The following is a 21147-nucleotide window of genomic DNA, read 5'->3' as shown; positions in this document are numbered from 1 at the left end:
GGGAGCGCCCGATCCACCCCGGGATGCTGAAGCCGCTCTTGCCGCCGGCTGCCCCCGGGAGAAGGGGAGAGAGGACTGGGGCTGCTCCGGAGACCGGTACCCATGGACGCGGCCAGGGCAGGTGAGCGGGGGCTGGGGGAAAGTTTGCCCGGTCCTGTTGAGTGCAGGTTTTATCAAGCACAACAATGCTCCACCTGGGTTTGAAAGTTATTTTTCAGAATACTGTTCGCATTGCAGTGGAAAGGAGAATGCATTGACATAGCGGAGAGAGGAACTGGGACGCTTAAAAAAATCTTTCGTCCTTCCAGTGATGGGATTAGTCGCGATCTGAAGAGTAGCTTTCCCGGTGAGTTGGATTTTAGGTTGGGCAGGCAAGAGTTTAGGTTAGCCCAGTTATTTGTACCCACTTGTTTGATGTAATTTCCAACTTTGGTTCTATGTAAACCGATGCGGTATGTACTAGTACATGAACATCGGTATATAAAAGCCTTTAAATAAATAAATAAATAAATAAATAAATAAATAAACAGATAAACAACAGGTCCTTCCTTCCTGCTCCGGAGCTGTCAGCGTGCCCGCTCGGGAGACCGGCACCCATGCATGCGACCAGGGCAGGTGAGCGGGAGCTGGGTGAAAGTTTGCCCGATCCTGGCTCCTCTAAAGGTCTTGTCCCGGGGGGTGAGGGGTCATTTGCCCGTGAAATTTCGTCTCTCTGACTTGACGCTCCGCACTAACGCAGGGGTAAGGGTAGGCGGTAAATTAGCAGGTTAAACACGTGGCAAAACTGCAGGTTAAAAAGGTGATAATCGGGGCGCACGTTACTGTATGGGAGGGAATAGCTAATCCGATCGTTTACATATCATATACATACCGCGGGCGGAAAGGGTTACCCGTTGATTTAAAGAAGCGGTAAAGATGGGTTAAAAGGGATAGTGAATCGCGGGTTGGACTTACGTGGCCAAATTGTGGGTACAAAGCGGGTTAGAAGCAGGGTAACTGCGGCCGCGCTTTACTGTTTCGGCCTGTTAGATTGTAAGCTCTCTGGGGATAAGGAGATACCTACAGTACCTGAATGTAATCCACTTTGAAGTGCTGAAAAAAGTGTAAAAAGCAGAATATAAATCTAAATATTCACTGTGGATATCCTGACCTGCTTAAGGCACTTGAAGATCAGAATTATCTACTGTTGGTATAGACAAATATCTTCAAGATCCTAACTCCTCTTTATTGACACACATCAATACAGAATGATTTGCAAACTGTACTCAATAAATTCTAAGTGAAGAAAACTGCCATACCTGAGCCCAGAGCAGGTACTAAGTGCCACAGCTGATTCTTCAATTCCCTCCAAAACGCCTTGGTAAAAGCAATCATCCTGAAAAATAATTACTTATGGTTTTATTTTAATGTAACAAAGCAAACATTCACTTTGTTTTTTTATTTTTGTATTTTAATTGGAAGAATGATATTTGACATTGTTCAGTGATAAAGGAAACCACTAAAGATAATTCAAACAGCAGCAAGAGAAAATTCTGGGAGGGGGGGTAAGATTGGTGATAGAATGTGCACTGTAATTTAGTTCCCATCTTGCAACCCACAGTTTTATTTAAAAATATGACTTAGGTAAGGTAATTTTAAAAGACTTCTGCAAGTAAAGTAATCCCTTACCCATAGAAGAAGAAATTACTACCTACCTGATAATCTCCTTTCTTCTAGTAAGGGCAGGTCAATCCCAATGAGTAGGTAATGCACCTCTGCCAATAGATGGAGCAAAAGCTGATGTCAAGACCATATAATCCCGCTCCAACATCAGCCCATTAGTATTCTCTGGAAAAGCCAAACTGTGGATAAAACTGATTATACTTGAACATTATTATCAACAATCAACCAGTGATGCTTCCAAACCAACAGGAACACTGAACTCAGCGATAAAACAGGAACATATCTAGTAAACTAAGGGCTAGAGAAGCCACTTAAAGTATTCCATGAAGCACAGGAATTATACTCTGCATAGCTCGCCTGAAGAAGGCTAACCACAAATTTAAACATCGGCAGCCAAGGGTTGGTCTGCGATTGAACTGACCTTACTAGAAGAAAGGAGATTATCAGGTCAATCCCAATGAGTGAGATGTACCAAAGCTAATCTCAAAAAGGACAGGAGGTTGACAGCGGTACAATCAATACCTCCCGTGCAAATGCAGCATCCTCCCTAGCCCTAATATTCAAATGGTAATGCTTGGAGAAGGTGTGCAAAGAAATTTCAGCAGGTGATAACAAATGAAGTTCCACCCACGACACCACCTGATCCCTTATGGACTGCGGTCTAATCTGTTTCGGCAAGGCAACCTCAGCAGCCACATAGGCTGCCGGAATGACTTCCTTAACCCAGCAGGCTATCATTGCCTGTGTCGCTGGTGCTTCCTGTTTACCTTCACTATGGAGCACAAACAGGCGATCAGACTTTCAAACAGCTTTATTCATCTCCAGGTACCACAGTAAATGACGCTTGACTTCCAAGGAATACAAAAGACAGTACTCAGCTTCATCTCTGTCCCTGCCCAAGGCGGACAGAGAAATGGACTGATTCAAATGAAACCCCAAGACCACTTTGGGTGAAAAAGAGAACACAGTCCGAAGTTGAACTGCACCCGGAGTCATACGGAGAAAAGGCTCACGGCAGGAAAGAGAACATAAGAACATAAGAACATAAGAAAATGCCATACTGGGTCAGACCAAGGGTCCATCAAGCCCAGCATCCTGTTTCCAACAGTGGCCAATCCAGGCCATAAGAACCTGGCAAGTACCCAAAAACTAAGCCTATTCCATGTAACCATTGCTAATGGCAGTGGCTACTCTCTAAGTGAACTTAATAGCAGGTAATGGACTTCTCCTCCAAGAACTTATCCAATCCTTTTTTAAACACAGCTATACTAACTGCACGAACCACATTCTCTGGCAACAAATTCCAGAGTTTAATTGTGCGTTGAGTAAAAAAGAACTTTCTCCGATTAGTTTTAAATGTGCCCCATGCTAACTTCATGGAGTGCCCCCTAGTCTTTCTACTATCCGAAAGAGTAAATAACCGATTCACATCTACCCGTTCTAGACCTCTCATGATTTTAAACACCTCTATCATATCCCCCCTCAGCCGTCTCTTCTCCAAGCTGAAAAGCTCAGAGACCCGACATGCTGAGCAGATTGCTACCAGAAAAACTTTCTTCAAGGTAAGCAGCCGCAAGAAAGACTATGTAGTGTGTTGTGGGAAAGGTGTTTTAATGGACCCTTGGGCCAGCCTGCGGGAGACTGGAGAACGATGGACTATAGTCTCTTCTAAGGACAGGCCGGGAGGCTGACACCAGGCAGGAGGTGGACGACGAGCTTCACCCTGGAAGCTGGTACTCCCCCAGGAGGAGCCCGTAGGAGCCCGGCCGCTGGGACTTAGGAGGTTCACCCTGGAAGCCGGTACTCCCCCGGGAGGAGCCCGTAGGAGTCCAGCCATTGGGACTTAGGCGATCGGAGTCTGGATCCAACGCAGGGCAGATACTGGAACTGGACTGGAACTAAAGCGAGACAGGTACTGGAACCGGACTGGAACTGAAGCAAGACAGGTACTGGAACCAGACTGGAACTGAAGCAAGACAGGTTACTGGAACCGGACTGGAGCTGAAGCAAGACAAGTACTGGAACCGAACTGGAACTGAAGCAGGACAGGTACTGGAACTGGACTGGAACTGAAGCAAGACAGGTTACTGGAAGCAAGCAGGAACAGAGGCAAGACTCGAGAACCAGAGCGCAGCGAGTCTCAGGCAGGAACGGAGTTGCTTGGGCAAGCACACTCCGGGGCTCGAAGCAACTGAGAACTGCAAGGAACCCTGTTGCAAGGCAAAGTTCTGGGATCCGCGGTGGCCTACATAGGCCGCCACTCTGACGTCAGGCGTGAGGCAGAGTCTTCTGTGGCGGGAAAAGGCCTTCATAAGCGCGGATCTTGCACGTGTGTGCGCGCCTAGGGAGGAGGCGTCCCGGAAGAGCTTCTCGGCAGCGTCCCTCCCGCGGGAACGCCGCGGAACAGGCCACTGACTCCCCAAGGTGGAACGGGACCATGGAGGTAAGGGCCGAATCGCGACACTCGCGACCGGGACCGTAACATAGTGGTTAAAGTTGGACCTGTCAGATAGAGGCACCGGAAGCCATAATGGATGGCGGGGGGGGGGCGGGGGGTGAAGATGCTTAACTCCCTACAAGAAATGGGACAAGTCTGGATGGGAAGACAAAGGCTCTTCATTGACTCTCCCCCATAACAAGCCAGGGCAGCAACTTGAACCTTCAAGGTGTTAAGAGCCAAACCCTTAAGCAAGCCGTCCTGTAAAAGTTCAAAATTCAAAGGAATATCCACCTTGAGCGGTTGAGTACTTCGATCAGAACCTCAGGCCTCAAAGACCCTCTATATTCTAACATAGGCTAAAGAAGCAGAAAATTTCCAGACCCAAAGAAAAGTAGAAATTACAGCAGATGAAAAACCCTGCTTCAACAACCGAGCCCTTTCAATGGCCAAAACGTAAAACAGAATCAAACTGGATTCTCTTGCAGAATTGGCCGCTGACATAACAGATCCAGCTGAGACAGTAGCCTGAGGGGACTGCTCACCTGAAGTCTCTGGAAATCAGCATACTACAGCCTTCTAACCAAATCCAGAGCTACTAAAAGGTGGTGTTGGTTTGACTTGCAATCTTCTGGACCAGCCTGCCTACCAGACGCCAGGGCAGAAACGCACAGAAGGACACTGCATGGCCACTCCTGAACAAGACCGTTGATGCCCATTGCTTTTGGGTCCCACCGGTGACTGAAGAAGTGTGGAACTTCTGCGATGTTGAAGGTTGCCAACCGGTCTAGAACTGGTAGGCCCTAGCAGTTCACTAGAAGCTTTAAGGCCCCTTTCCCCAGCTCCCATTCTCCTAGATCCAAGTTTTTCCTGCTGAGGAAATTGGCTCTGATATTGTCCTTTCTGGCATTGTGAAAGGCAGATATGCTTAGGAGATGCTGCTCTAGCTGCTTGGCGAACCATAGGCATGCCAATTGAACTGCTCGTGAGCCCATTTTATTGACGTTCTACTGCCGCTCTGCTGCATTCCAGCGCCCTTGTATCACCAATTCCTGATAATGAGCCCCCATGTCCCGGAGGCTCGCATCTGTCTTGAGTACCAATCAATCCAGTGTCGAAAGGCAAATTCCCTTCCAGAGATGATCCACCTATAACCACCAGTCCAACTGGGATCTCACCTTTAACAGGAAGATCATCCTCACCGCATAATTCTGCAACTTGGACTCCATCGGGAGAGCAATGCACGCTGAAGAGGGTGCATATATGTACTCTTCCAGGGAACCACTTCTAATGTGGCAGCCATCAACCCCAGGCCCTACAGATAAGACCACATGGTCAGTCAAACAGAGATCTGCAGAGCTCAAACTCGCTGCATCAACATGTGGATCCGGGACTCCAGCAGAAAAGTTCTGTCCTGCCTTGTATCAAATCGAAACTTGAGAATCTCCAGGTCCTGAGACGGCTACAAATTGCTCTTGACCAGATTCACCTCCCAGCCTAGTTCCTGTATCAAGGAAACCACCTTGTGGGAAGCACAAAGACTTCCTTCCACAGTCTTGGCTCGAATCAACCAGTTGTCCAGATAGGGGTGAACTACAATTTTATTTATTTTATTTATTTAGACATTTTATATACCGTTGTTCCATGTAAGGATCACAATGGTTTACAAAGTGATATTCATAGTTATAACTCAACAAACAAACCAAAGATTAGTTACAGGGGTGGTATTCATAGGCGAACATTAATATCTATTCAAGATAAATTTTCTATTACATATTAAAATTAATCTAGTACATACAGCAAAGAGTACGGATAATTAAAATGAAATGATAGCTTTCACACCTTAGTCAGTGGGTTGTTTTGAGAATCTCACATTCTCTCATTTGATTTATTCTTCATGATTTAATTATTATCTTTTGTCCTTCTTGTCTTTGTGGTTCAGTCTATTCTGATGTTTTTAAGATAAATTATATGCGTTTTTGATTAGCCATGTTTTTAATTCACATTTAAATATCTTTCTATCTGGTAAAATATGTAATTTCTCAGGCAGAGAATTCCAAAGCTTTGGACCTGCTGTGATCTCTTATTTGCATCAGATGTGTGCTCCATATTGTGGGAATAGTCAGTAGTCCTTTATTTTGAGATCTTAGTATTCACCGAGGATTGTAAGGTTATAATGTCACTCCTAACTAGCCGGTGTTATTAGAATAAAAGATGCTGAAAATTAACATTAATACTTTATAGTAGATTCTGGTAACCAATGCAGTGACATCAGCGAGGGTGTAATGTGATCATATTTCCCGTTTCCTAATAATATTCATACTGCAGCATTTTGTAATAATTGTGGTGGTTTTAAGTGGCTTGCTGGAAGATTTAGTAATAAGGTGTTACAGTAGTCAAGGTTTGAGAAGATTAGAGTTTGCAATACAGTACAGAAGTCTGTAAAAGTTAACAGTGGTTTCTATCAATATAGTAAGCGCAATTTGGCGTAACCTGTCTTAATTAATTTACTGATGTGCATTTTCATTGTGAGGTTCTCATCTAGCTATACACCTAAATCATGACTTGATTTGAGGGATTAATTTGAAAATTACCTAGGACTAGGGCAGGTGATTTAACTATTGATGAGTTTGTACTCAACTAAATGATTTCAGTCTTTTTAGGCTTTAATATTAATTTAAGATATGAGATGGATATGCGCTGGAGTTTCTCAGTGCTCCTCGGGACATATCCATGGTGTCTCCCTGCCACACCCTGCAGAAGAGGCAGGCAGTGGAGTATACATTGTCAAGGCTCCTCAGTCTGAGGGCTGTGGTTCCTTGCAGAGAGCCACTGCTACTACCACCATAACCTTGGGAAAGGTGCTGGGCGTCATGGCTAGCCCAAAAGGCAAGACCTGAAACTGGTAATGAAAATCCAGAATAGCAAATCAGAGGAACCACTAATGTTTCTGATGGATGGGAATATGCAGATATGTTTCAATAAGATCCAAAGATATAAGGTACTCCCCTGCTTCAACTGCCATTATGACAGAGCTCACCATTTCCACCCTGGAAAGCATGACTCGTAAATATCAGTTGGTGCCCTTGAGATCCAGTATGGGCTGAAGCAACCCTTTCTTCTTGGGCATGACAAAATAAATGGAATAACGGCCTATATTTCTCTGTGATTCAGAAATGGGAATCACTGCTTTCAAGTTCAACAGCAGTTGTAATGGTACTTCCACTTCTACCATCTTCTGCGAGGAATTGCATGGAGAGACCATGAAGGCATCCAGAGGAATGCAAAGAAATTCTAGAGCATATCTGTCCAGAATCACTTTGAGAACCAATTAATCCGAAGTAATCGGGACCCACCTGTGACAAAAATGGGATAGACAACCACCTGCTATAACAAGTGAGCCCGCAAACCTTCATTGAAAAGACCGAGAGTCTCAACCTCCAGAGTCTGCAGCCTTTTAGCCCAAAAAAATTATAATTTTTTCAGAGTCTGCAGCCTTTTAAGGTCCTCAGGGGGGAAAGGATGGGACCTCTGGGAAGAACCTCCCCTCAAAAGGCCAAAAACATCAGTAGTCTCGAGAGCGACCACTTGCCCGAAACAACCAGGCAATGAGTTCCTTATCCTCTGGCAATCTAGGGAACTGGGTCTCTCCCTATTTACTTGTCCGTTTTTTCCCAATTCACTGCCAAACAAAGGCGAGCCCTTGAAGGGCAGTTTGGTAAGACTGGACTTTGAAATAGTATCCGCCAACCAGTTGCACAGCCACAGCTCCTGCCTGGCTGCAATAACCGAAGCTGCTTCTCTGGAGGCTGTGCGAACTAAGTCACAGCCATCATCAGCTAAGAAGGCAGCCCCCGGTTCTACCATAGGTCCAAGAGCGACCTGGCACCACCAGATTCTTGACAAGATGCAAAGTAGCCTGAGCTACCAAGGCGCAACAAGATGCAATTTGCAAGTTCATTATCACTGTCTCAAAAGCTTGATTTAGGATAGCCTCAATTCTCATATCTTGAGCATCTGTCAGTGCTGCACCTCCCTCTACCGGGATGATGGGTGTGATGATGGTGTGGCAGAACACACCAAGGTATGATGATGGTGTGACAGAACACACCAAGGCATCCACCCTAGGGAAATGTAACTGATCTCTGGCTTGCAGATCCAAGGGATATAAACTCGCCAAGAGATGTCCTCCTTTAAAAGATGCCTCTTTTCTTCTTCTTTCTTCTATTTTTTACTCACAGGCAATCCCCCGAAGGGAAATGCATGTCCACCATTCGCTGGAGATGGAAAATGCTGGCATGCTGATGTTGGGGCCAGACTATATGGCTGTGACGTCAGCTTTTGCTCCATCTCCATCTGCTGGCAGAAGTGCTTAACCCACTCATTGGGACTGCCCTGCCCGAACACTGACGAAATGGCTATTTAGAAAATTGTGCAAATGGTATGTGCATAAAATTATGTGCTTACATACTATGGGTGCATATTCCATAGCATTTAGATGGATAATACAAGTTATCCAGCTAAATGCTGACTTTTGAATATTTTAGCCACTTACCTGGCTAAATGCTAGCTGATCATTATCTGGCTAAAATTGTCTAGGGTGTTCCGGGGCAGTGTTAAGCTAGCTGGAAAAGTTAGCCGGCTAATCTTGATAATCAGAGTTACCTAAATAATTTATTCAGCTCTAGTTATTCTATAGGGCAGACTAAGTAAGCCAGAAAAATCATCCAGTTAACTTTAAACTAACCATAAATATCCAATAGTGCGAATATACTACTAAATATCCTGCCAAAGTTAGCCGGGTATGTTTATCCAGCTAACTTTGCTAGCCAGACAGTGCCTAAAAATGAACCTCTATATGTACATACTTTTACTTGCATAGGGAAGATGTGTTCTGGGGGCTGAGTATGAGTGGGATTCAGATTTACAAGCTTATTTGTACAATGTTCTCTCAACCTAGTGTACATGGCAGGACAGTATATTGTATTTCCTGACTTTATTGGCAACCTATTCCGCCTCCATGTGCTTTGGCAAGCTCTTCGTCTACCATGTGCTTTGACAAGTCCAGCACCAGGAAGAAGCCAACTCCCCTTGTGGCAGTACCTGATTGGACTAAAAGCAACGATCCCCATTGGTCACCGGAAGTAGAAAACACACCCAGGATGCGTGTCAGAACATTACTATTGGACATTGCAAAAAGTTTAAAAGACAAAGACACACAGCTCCGCTCTGAGAAGCATTACTGAAAACCCCGTTGTAACTTGCCTGCTTCTCCGTGGAACAACAACTTCCTCATTTTCTTGTTCCGCTTTTTTCTTTGTCTCTGTCTTTCTCTTAAATAAACTTGCTTTTTAGATCAAATAGCTGCTTGAAGTTGCCTTCCTGAGAATGCGGGCACCATCAACTCCAACAGCAAGCATCGTCGAATACAAGGGCACCATCGACAATTTGATCTGGTGACATCGCCGACCACAGGAGCACTTCAGAAACCACGACGGCATCATCAACTTTTAAGCAATTGAAGAAGTGAAAGTAAGTCTAGCACAGCCGAGAAACGGTTCAGAAGGTTTTTATTTTTGTGACTCAGACCATAGCGCGCACTGCACATCAGAAGTACCTCTCAGCTGATCAAACCAATCGGTAAACCCAACCCGAATACTGCGACATACCACCTGGAGCTCTGACGGGAGTAGGAATTTGCCAGGTGGATCCACTCTGGAGCTCTGACGGCAGTAGGAATGCCAAGTGGACCCCGAAATAAGAAATAAGAAGTATTGAGCCTTCAGATTGAGTATTCCACGGAACACATACGTGGAGCTGTCTGGAAAGGTAAGTTGCTAGGGGCAACTACATGTTTTTTGTTTTGAGCAGGTAGGCTTGTAGTACTCCTGTCTGCAAGATATCTCTCCCATCCCCGCTGTCACCATCTTCTATGGCTCCCTGAGACGGGTCCCTGTTCGGAGAGGCACAGCACACCGGAGGCACAGTTCATCGAGCCCTCATCCCGAGCGGCAGCAGAATTGCGGTACGGTGAGAACTACAATCAGGTAAGATTGAACCACTCTTTCTCATAAGAGAGTGGCTACACGAAATTCATTATTATGTCGAAGTTTTGGTCTGCGATGTTAAGAGGTCCCAAGATAGCAGTAGAGGTTTGCCCGTCATGTCCTTTAAACCGAGTCATCTCTCTGCATAAGCCCAATGAGAAGTTGATTCGCAAATGCCACTCTAAGTGGGTAGTGTGGGCAGCAAAGGATAGTTCCCTTAAATGGCCAGTAGGGGGGCTCCTTTGACCCACCCAAGCTCATGCAGTTAATAGCCTTCTTTGAAAACAGGTATAGCAAGTCCAGTGCAAAAGACAAAAAGAAGCTAGCGGATCATACACAAGTGTCCAGATGGTTCGCTATGACACGAGCATATTTAGAAGCTATTTATTTTGATAGAGAAGTGTCACCACCCCCATATGATTCACTATATGCTCGAGATTGTTTAGTGCATGAGGAAACAGTGACTGCAGTGGGTAATTCATATTCCGATCTTGCTGCACCTCCAGAAAGGGAAAGAGAACCCCAAGTAAGCCCCACAGTTCACATAAGCACACCCCTACTCAGTACAGTTGAGATTGAAGGAGACCTTTTTGAGGAAGCTGTTCCTGTATTTGAGGAGTACAGCATGTGGCTAGTAAACCCAGTAGAAAGCCCAGTAATTGCAGAAAGTCCAGTAGAAAGCCCAGTAATTGCAGATTTGCACAACCCAGCAGACACAGAATTAACCGCTGGAACGCCAGTAGATTCTGCACTGAGTGTCCTCCTTGTGCCAGAAAATCCGCTACCTCCTTCACCTCCTCATCCACCGTCTCCTCCCTCGCCTCCTCCTTCACCGCCTCCTCCTTTACTGTCACCGCCTCCTGAGCTTCCTGAACTGTCACCAGCTCCTGAACCTCCTGACTTGTCACCCGATTCTTGCCTTCAATCCATACCTATTTTGACTGAAAGTAGTGAAGAAGACACGGAAAGTATTGAGGAAGTTGAAATAGTCACTGTAACTTCAACTACCGCTGGTCCCCCAGCAGCCAAAATTGCCAAATTAGATCGTTCATTTTTTTATGTTACTATTTGGGTTGACTCATTTCATGGATGGACACTTGCCTTACGCCCACAAATGAGAGCCTGTCCTCTAGAGGGATCCCTGACCGCAATTGAACTGAACACCGCTACGAGTGCTGTAAGCAGTAACCATGCCTCCAGGTCTTCAAAGAAATTAGGATATATGACCTTGAGCCAGGTAGCTTCACTTCTGATATCGCAGTGGAATTATAAACGAAAACAGTGTCAACGTGAGATAAATGATCTGGTGAGGCAATACAATGGTCTGTTTCAAACCAGACTACACCAAGTAATGAAGCAGGCAGAGCACACCTGGAAGGAGTGCCTTTCATGGGCCTTGATATTCCTTTACAGGAAACCTGCGTTCTTAGAGCGCATTTCCCCAGAGAAAGTGGGTTCACACATATCAGAGAAGGAATCAGCATATGTAGGGCCTTATGTTGCCACTTTAGTGAAGCTTGCACAGGATACTGTGAACTCATTGTGAAATGGTCCACTTTGACAAAGTTAAATAGGACCATATTTAGGATGGCCTCGTTACTCTGAGCCTTATTTTTATAGCTATTGCTTGCATTGATAGTGCACTGATTTTGCATTGTTACTGCAGTATTTGTGTTAGGACAAAGTAAGCTAAGATAGGAATTTGTTTACATAGGATTTGTTTATATAAGACTGGCAAGGATTTACTAGTCTTATTGCTTTAAGCTATTGTGATTTAGTTATGTTATCATTTGCAGGTATATTTTTAGTATAAGCATTTTTAGTATAAGTAAGTCAATTCTTAAACGGTTCCGTATAGTCTTAGGTTTTAAGTTTACACTTTTAAGTTTTAAGTGTAAGTTCTCCCTTTCAATCTCTGTGTTTGTTATATCTAATACATTTCTATCAAGGTGATCACCAAGCGCATGCGATATCTTACTCTTACAACATTCTTTCCTTTCTGACTTATCTGCCCCAACTGTGCGTTGCAGATTTTCCTGTGGTAAAAGAGGAATCAAGGGGGGAACGGGATAGATCTCCCGCCAATACAAATCCCCTTTGCCCTCAACTTTCCATGCTGAACTTTTATTACATTAATACTTTCAAACTTCTTTAATACTGAACTGAGGTTACTGACAAGGACATATATTAGTGTTAAAATTTAGAATCTGAGCTACTGAAATATGAATTTGAAAGGACATTTTAGCCATGGAGTTAAACTGTATCTTAGAAGAATAAAAAGGGGAAGTAAGGGTTGCCTTAGTGTCTGATAAACGGCAGAGCACTGCTTAAGCAGAAGTAGTTCTGTCAGTGCTGGCTGTGCGGCAAACTGAAGAAAAAAAAGGAGAAAAGAGTTACTTAGTTTAAACATAGCATATTTAAGTTCTAATTATTCTAATTATTTGATATTTAACTATTTGATATTCAAGTTCTAATTATTCTAATTATTTGGTATGACAACTTGAATGTAAGCTCAGAATATTATTGATTGAATTTATTTAATATTATTGGTTGAATTTATTTTTCCAGGTTAAAATTTATATGCACAATATTTGATATTTTAATAATTCAGTTGTATACTAGTTTTTACTTTTCAGGTCTACAGTTTTTCTGTCTTAAAGGAACTCCAGTTTTATTTTCCTTTTTCTACCTTTTTATACAGAATTCTGAACTTTTATTTTTCAAACACATTTTTGATTTTGATCTAATTTTCTTTTTGATACATTTTTGATACGAATTTTGAGCTCAAATTATTTGTTATCTGTTGTCTGTTTGATGTTAAGAAGACAATGAATGTATATTTGTAGGATGGATGAATATGTGTCAGTCCAGTGTAACATATGTTTAATGTAAGGTCTGAAATATTTGTTGTTTGTGGTCCAGCTTACCGCAGATGACTTTCCTTTAAATGATTAATTTGATTTTATGCTATTTTACCATATTAGGTATCCAAAACCATAAAAGAAACACATATCCTAATTAGGCCGCGATGAATGAAAAATTGATACACCTTACTGAAAGCTTGAAAACGACATTTATGGAACTTACTCCATTCTTCCCATCCCTTCTAAAGAAGTTTCGCCCTAAACAAAGAATTCATCCTCCACTCATCATTGAACTTTATTAACCTTGCTTGATTATATTTTGCCTTTATGTTTGTTGTACTTTACCTTAACGCAATTCTCATGATTATGTGAATCATATTGCCCTGATCAGATCCATTCCCAATTGTCAGCTCTATACACAAAGATCAACTGTTATGCATTACACCACACTGTGCTTTATCAAATGTCAATGATAATTGATTGCCATACACACCTAGCCCATATGCCATTCTGCAAATGCCATGCTTTGGATATCTACATACATCTACATACACCTACATGCCACATACTACATTAACTCAAGATACAAGAGTTTTGATGCTATTCCTAGTTCTCTTATATCCATTATATGATTAATTGAGATGCTCATTTATCCCTAGGTCCCATAGAGCAGTGTTTCCCAACCCTCTCCTGGAGGCACACCTAACCAGTCAGGTTTTCAGAATATCCATAATGAATATGCATGAGAGAGATTTGCATACATTGGAGACCCAGGGTATGCAAATCAATCTCATGCATATTTATTGCGGCAATCCTGAAAACCTGACCTGCTAGGTGTGCCTCCAGGAGAGGGTTGGGAAACACTGCCATAGAGGACTGGTTTGAATTACTATCTATTATATGATCTCATTAATGCTTTCCACGTTATATTCATCCCCAGTTACTTCAACCTGCCCTTCTTAGTCCAGACTTGTTCGGATGCCTGCGAGCCAGCGGCAGACCGGTGCAATGTGCTGCAGCATAGTTTGTCAGTCCAGCCTTCACACCGTACTTAGGCAGCTCATGTGAATGGGCTGCACAGACAAGCATGTCCCCTTCAATTCGGGCATAGCTAGCAATTCTAAAGGTTTAATTTAGTCCCAAATGTTTATATTTATTTATTTATTTATTTATTTAAGGATTTTTATATACCAGGGTCCGTAGGAAGCATCACCTCGGTTTACATTCAAACATTAATTCAGCAAAGAGCTTTACAATATAACATAATAACTGTATGAATATAAGACTAATTATAACTTTGTAAAAAAAAAAAAAAAAAAAAAAATTATTTATATAAGAGTGTCTGTAGAAATATTCTGAAAGGTATATAATAGAACTCAGTTTATTGATAGAAGGCTTTTTTGAATAGCCAGGTTTTTAGGTTTTGTTTAAATTTTTATATAGTTATTCCCGGTTATAAGTTAAAGACAGAATTATGACATTCATTTGATTTCCCAATTCTTAAACACCCCATAGTTAGAATTTGTAGATACTATTGCATTAGTTACAGAGATCCCTTATCCCTTTGGAATGGATGTCTCCTTCAAAATCCTACTACTTATTTAGATTTAAAGCATTTGTTTGTATTCTCATAACGTTCATATGCATTGGCCTTCTGTTATGTTTTTGCCTACCATGCATTTGCATTTGTTTCCACCGCTTTGGAAGTACCATTGCTTCTGCTATGCCTAAAATGCCAGGATTCAATATTATGGTTAATTCTTCAGCTGAAGTACAAGATCAAGTCACCGCAATTCGGCAACACCTAATGATGAACATAATTGAATCCCTTCCTGAATCCGAAATCTCTTAAAGGATAAGGTTGTATTTTCATAGAATTTGGTTTAATTGATGGGAAACACAGTTTAAATTGGCTTACATTTCTAAGTGAGTTTGCAATGATTGTGAATGTCGATTGTGAGAGCGAATGAAGTTTGTTATTTTAATGGCCTGAGACATCATCCTGCATTACTGTGAAGACAACTATGAACTCCTATACCATTATTAAAGAAAGCCTTTCATTCACATACAACAGTATTGGAAATAAATGTTACCGCCTCAGGCTGTTATGCTTAACGATGATGGGTAAGCGCCAGGTAGTCAATCATTAGGATTGTGTACCGTGGGCAACCTAAGACAGTGGCATTAACCCTGAGTATGATGATTGAAGCAATAATCAATCATTGAGAGGAGTAATTGGAAATATAGGTCACTTGTATGCTGCTAATAGGAATACACTACTTCATGAGTCAACAGATACTTGGATCAACCGGAAGAAGATGCTGGAATAGTACCTGAATGAAGAGTGAATGTGAGATTGAATGAAAATAAAGCAAAATAAAGAATGTGTGAATGATTGAGAGATATGTGAGAAGAATGTTTCAGCAACATAAAGAATATGAAAGCCATTTTTAACAGTCCAAAAAGAGGGTAATGCAAAATTGATGCTATGATCATTTCAATCCAGGAAATACAATCTCAGCCTTTCATTTGTGAAGGGTTTTCAGGAACCGCCTTCAAACCCTTCAAGGGGGGGATGTACATGGCTGGACAGTATATTGTATTTCCTGACTTTATTGGCAACCTATTCCGCCTCCATGTGCTTTGGCAAGCTCTTCGTCTACCATGTGCTTTGACAAGTCCAGCACCAGGAAGAAGCCAACTCCCCTTGTGGCAGTACCTGATTGGACTAAAAGCAACGATCCCCATTGGTCATCGGAAGTAGAAAACACACCCAGGATGCGTGTCAGAACATTACTATTGGACATTGCAAAAAGTTTAAAAGACACAGACACACAGCTCCGCTCTGAGAAGCATTACTGAAAACCCCGTTGTAACTTGCCTGCTTCTCCGTGGAACAACTTCCTCATTTTCTTGTTCCGCTTTTTTCTTTGTCTCTGTCTTTCTCTTAAATAAACTTGCTTTTTAGATCAAATAGCTGCCTGAAGTTGCCTTCCTGAGTCCCGCTTACAAACACTAGCTTGATGAAACCAGGTACCCAGGTATAGTCGCATAAATAGCTGCCTACTATGTTGCCACCCCCAGAGGTGTCATGTCACCTCATCTCATCTCATCTCCCAGTCTAAAAATGCCCAAAATGGAATATGCAAAAAAATCACAATCATAATGCATGATATTGCACAGCTTAACACTATTGAAAAAGGTATAGTTATTTTTAGCATTAAGACTGTGTGATATCATGTGTTATGGCTTCGCACTTTGGGGTAGATTTTCAAACACGGCGCGTTCGTGTACTTTTGCTGGCCATCAGGCGCAAGCAAAAGTACGCGGGATTTTAGTAGATATGCGCGTAGTCGCGCATATCCGCTAAAATCCTGGATCGGCGCGCACAAGGCTATCGATTACGTATAGCCGGCGCGCGCCGAGCCGCGCAGCCTACCCCCGTTCCCTCCAAGGCCGCTCCGAAATCGGAGCGGCCTTGGAGGGAATCCTCTAATGCCCTCCCCTCACCTTCTCCTCCCTTCCTCTACCTAACCCACCCCCCCGGCCCTGTCTAAACCCCCCCCCCTTACCTTTGTCGGGGGATTTACGCCTCCCGGAGGGAGACGTAAATCCCCGCGCGCCAGCGGGCCCCTAGCGCGCCGGGACGCGACCTGGGGGCGGGTACGGAGGGCGCGGCCAGGCCCCCGGACCGCCCCGGGCCGTAACCACGCCCTCGGGCCCGCCCCCAAAACGCTGCCGACACGCCCCTAAAACGGCACGGCGCTCGGCCCCGCCCCCGAGACGCCCCCCTCCGAAAACCCCGGGACTTACGCGAGTCCTGGGGCTCTGCGCGCGCCGGTAGGCCTATGTAAAATAGGCTCACCGGCGAGCAGGGCTCTTAAAATCCGCCCCTTTGCGAAGCCAGCCCACTCTTGTGGAAATCCCGCCCCCAACTCCTCCCCAATCCCTCCCCTTTAAAAATGTGTATGGTGCTTAAAAATGCGTTATGGTGCTTATCGCATGCGTTAAGGCGTTTTAAGCATGCATTTTGAAGAATGATGCGGAAAGATTGCTATGTATACATCCTAAAGGCAAACTGCATTTAGATATTTGGTTTATTACCTCCATTGCCAAGTTTATTTTGCAAAACACTTTCTTGGTCACATGATGCCATGAAGGGGAGCAGATGCACTAGCTGTTCTCTCCAGGGCCCCTCTCCTCTTCTCATACAATATTTACCACTTCTCAATCTATTTTTCTGGATTTCAAAGGGTGATGATTATGAAGCTGGAAGTTCGAGCACGGAGACAGTGTAATCTTCATCGCACATTACCTCAGCCATTATTGCAGCACTCAATGGACATTTTACCTCCCTTTCACATCAGATACAGGGATTCGATTCTAAGCTAACAATTTTCAGCCAACGCATAAACAAGGTGGAACACTGAGTTTTTGGAGAGCAAAATGATGAAGTTGGAAACAAACAGGCTTATTTTTCAAATTGCGTTGAGGCTCTAACGTGCATTAAATGATATCCAATGCGCGTTCCACACTAGATAAATATCACATCGCAAGCATGTAAATTGTATTATGAGTATGCAAATGGTAGGAGTTAATGCAATTTAGGGTCTCTTTCTGCATTTTGTGGTAATTTAATGCCAATAACATGGGATTTAACGTTGGAAAAACAACACTTTTTTTGCATTAGAGTGGAAAAACGTTTTCATCGAGCAACAGCAGACATTATCGCGGATTGTGGCTCTTACCGCAGCTATTATCAAGTGTGATAAAATGAGGCCTTTCATCAGACACACCTACCAATCCCTCCTGGGCCTATAAAAACACCTTTTTGTTACGGCTCTGGGCCGTGCCCGGGCCGCTGTGACGCCGAAAAGACCTGTCCTGGCCTCAGCCGCGGCGCTCCCTCCGTGAGGGAGACACCGGCGATCCCTCGCTTATGGCCTCGCCCCCTAGGAGCACGCGCGCGCAGGGACTCGGGACTTAAAGGGGCCAGCGCAGGGACTCGGGACTTAAAGGGGCCAGCACTGCAGGCCTACTTAAGCCCTGCAGTGTGGCTCCCTCCCTGCCTTGCAATGAGGTTCGCTCTTCGGAGTTACTAGTTGCTGTCCAAGGACTCCCGTCTATCTTGGCTTCTGACTTCTGGCTTCTGATCCTGCTTCATCCATTGACACCTGCTTCAGCTTCCGCCCCTGGTTTTGGCTTCGGACTTCTGACTTCTGGCTTCTGATCCTGGTTCATACATTGACTCCGGCTTTAGCTTCCACCCCTGGTTTTGGCTTCGGACTTCTTACTCCTGGCTTCTGATCCTGCTTCGTCCATTGACTTTGACTTCAGCTTCCTCGTCGTCTACAGGTATCCTCTCCTTGCTTGCCTGGAGGATTCTCCTAAGTCCCAGCGGCTCGGACTCTCATGGGCTCCTCCCGGGGGAGCCGCGGGCTTCCAAGGGTGAAGACTCTTCTGGCCTCAGGGGCACCACCGCTCCCTTGATCCTTAGTCGCATAGGGCCACACCTACGTCCCAGAGGCCTGGGTCCCTATGGGCTCCTCCTGGGGGGACCTTGGGCTTCCAAGGGTGACGCTTTCTTCAGAACACTTCTTCAGTGCCGCCTCCTGGCTATGACACCCACTGTGGGTCCCCACAATGCAACACCTACAGTCTCAGCCGGCCCAAGGGTCCACCACCCTAACAGTTTGCAAGGCCATGGACCCGGCGGAAGCCACGCGCGTGAAAGCCATTACAGGTATTGCACAGCGGTTGCAACAATAACAAATTTGAATCGATTCCCTGATGATGTCGGTGCAGAGATTAGCAAATCGGATTGACGGAGCTGCCGCACTCAGTCCCCCGGTCCCCGTAGCTGTGGCCAACATCGGACCGGCCACCCCTACGCAACTACCAGCACCCTCACGGTACTCTGGGGATGCCAAGATATGCCGGGTATTTCTTAATCAATGTTTAAGAACATAAGAACATAAGAAAATGCCATACTGGGTCAGACCAAGGGTCCAACAAGCCCAGCATCCTGTTTCCAACAGTGGCCAATCCAAGCCATAAGAACCTGGCAAGTACCCAAAAACTAAGTCTATTTCATGTCACCATTGCTAATGGCAGTGGCTATTCTTTAAGTGAACTTAATGGACTTCTCCTCCAAGAACTTATCCAATCCTTTTTTAAACACAGCTATACTAACTAGGGATGTGAATCGTTCTTTGACGATTTAAAATAATCGTCAGATATATTTCAAATCGTCAAAAATCGTTAAGAGTCGCGATACAATAGAAATTCCCCCGATTTATCGTGAAAAATCGTAAATCGGGGGAGGGCGGGGAAAACTGGCACATCAAAAAACCCCTAAACCCACCACGACCCTATAAAACGAATCCCTTACCTTCCCCCACCTTCCCGAACCCCCCCCAAAGGTTTTTATGAGTACCTGGTGGTCCAGTGGGGGCGCGGAGACCGATCTCCCGCTCTCGGTCCATCAGCGCCATTTTGGCTGCCACTCAAAAATGGCGCAGATGGCCCGATAAAAAAAAACCCACCCGACCCTTTAAAAACGATCCCTTAGCTTCCCCCACCCTCCCGATCCCCCCAAAACATTTTAAAATTACCTGGTGGTCTAGTGGTGGTCCCGGGAGCGATCTCCCATTCTCAGGCCGTCGGCTGCCACTCATAAAGATGGCGCTGATGGCCCTTTGCCCTTACCATATGACAGGGTATCTGTGCCATTGGCCGGCCCCTGTCACATGGTAGGAGCACTGGCTGGCCGGCATCATCTTTAAAGATGGCCGCCGCCGTATTTAAAGATGGCCGCCGCCATCGTAAAGATGGCCGCCGCACCTCCTCCCGAGTGCTCCTCTCTGTCATTGCGATATAATTTATACCCCGGTATAGCACTGTCCCATTGGTTATCCTCTTTCCACCATGTCTCTGAGATGCCAATTAAGTCTATGTCATCATTTACTGCTATACATTCTAATTCTCCCATCTTACTTCTTAGACTTCTGGCATTAGCATACAAACATTTCAAAGTTTGTTTTTTGTTTGTATTTTCATTCTGCTTTTTAATTGATAGGGATAAGTTAGAATTTTTTAGCTCAGGTGAGTTTTTAGTTACAGGCACTTGGACTACTTTTCTAATTATTGGAACCTCACTGTCGGGATGCCCTAATTCTAATGCATCATTAGTATCCTTTAACGATACCTCTCTCCGAACCATGCGCTTCTGAGCGACTGTCGGCTTTCCCCTTTGTTCTAGTTTAAAAGCTGCTCTATCTCCTTTTTAAAGGTTAGCGCCAGCAGTCTGGTTCCACCCTGGTTAGGGTGGAGCCCATCCCTTCGGAAGAGACTCCCCCTTCCCCAAAAGGTTCCCCAGCTCCTAACAAAACTGAATCCCTCTTCCTTGCACCATCGTCTCATCCACGCATTGAGACTCCGGAGCTCTGCCTGCCTCTGGTGACCTGTGCGTGGAACAGGGAGCATTTCAGAGAATGCTACCCTGGAGGTTCTGGATTTAAGCTTTCTACCTAAGAGCCTAAATTTGGCTTCCAGAACCTCCCTCCCACATTTTCCTATGTCATTGGTGCCCACATGTACCACGACAGCCGGCTCCTCCCCAGCACTGTCTAAAATCCTATCTAGGTGACACGTGAGGTCTGCCACCTTCGCAACAGGTAGGCATGTTACCAGGCGATCCTCATGCCCACCAGCCACCCAGCTATCTACATTCCTAATAATCGAATCACCAACTATGACGGCCGACCTAACCCTTCCCTCCTGGGCAGTAGGCCTTGGGGAGATATCCTCAGTGTGAATGGACAATGCATCACCTGGAGAGCAGGTCCTTGCTACAGGATCCTTTCCTGCTGCACCTGGTTGGTGCTCTCCCATCATGAGACCTTCTTCCTCCAAGGCAGCACCAGGGCTGCCAGTCTGAAGTTGGGACTTGACTACTATGTCCCTGAAGGTCTCATCTATATACCTCTCTGTCTGCCTCAGCTCCTCCAGGTCTGGCACTCTAGCCTCCAGAGATCGGACTCGTTCTCTGAGAGCCAGGAGCTCTTTGCATTGCATGCACATGTACAACTTCTCACCGGTGGGTAAAAAATCATACATATGACACTCGATGCAAAAG

At 44.7% G+C, this 21147-nt stretch overlaps 1 long non-coding RNA gene across 1 annotated transcript in view; it reads right to left on the bottom strand.

Moving 5' to 3' along the window:
• The window catches only part of LOC115091628, a 94278-nt gene that overhangs the window by 49525 nt on the left and 23606 nt on the right, over positions 1 to 21147 (bottom strand). Inside the window, exon 2 of the long non-coding RNA XR_003856787.1 lies at positions 1299 to 1375. This is a non-coding gene — a long non-coding RNA (uncharacterized LOC115091628). The remainder of the gene's footprint in view (positions 1 to 1298; positions 1376 to 21147) is intronic.

This window comes from Rhinatrema bivittatum, chromosome 5, assembly GCF_901001135.1.
Source record: "Rhinatrema bivittatum chromosome 5, aRhiBiv1.1, whole genome shotgun sequence".
Classification (NCBI taxonomy): domain Eukaryota; kingdom Metazoa; phylum Chordata; class Amphibia; order Gymnophiona; family Rhinatrematidae; genus Rhinatrema; species Rhinatrema bivittatum.
The sequence above is the reverse complement of the archived record's forward strand: the minus strand, read 5'-3'. Positions and strand labels throughout refer to the sequence as shown.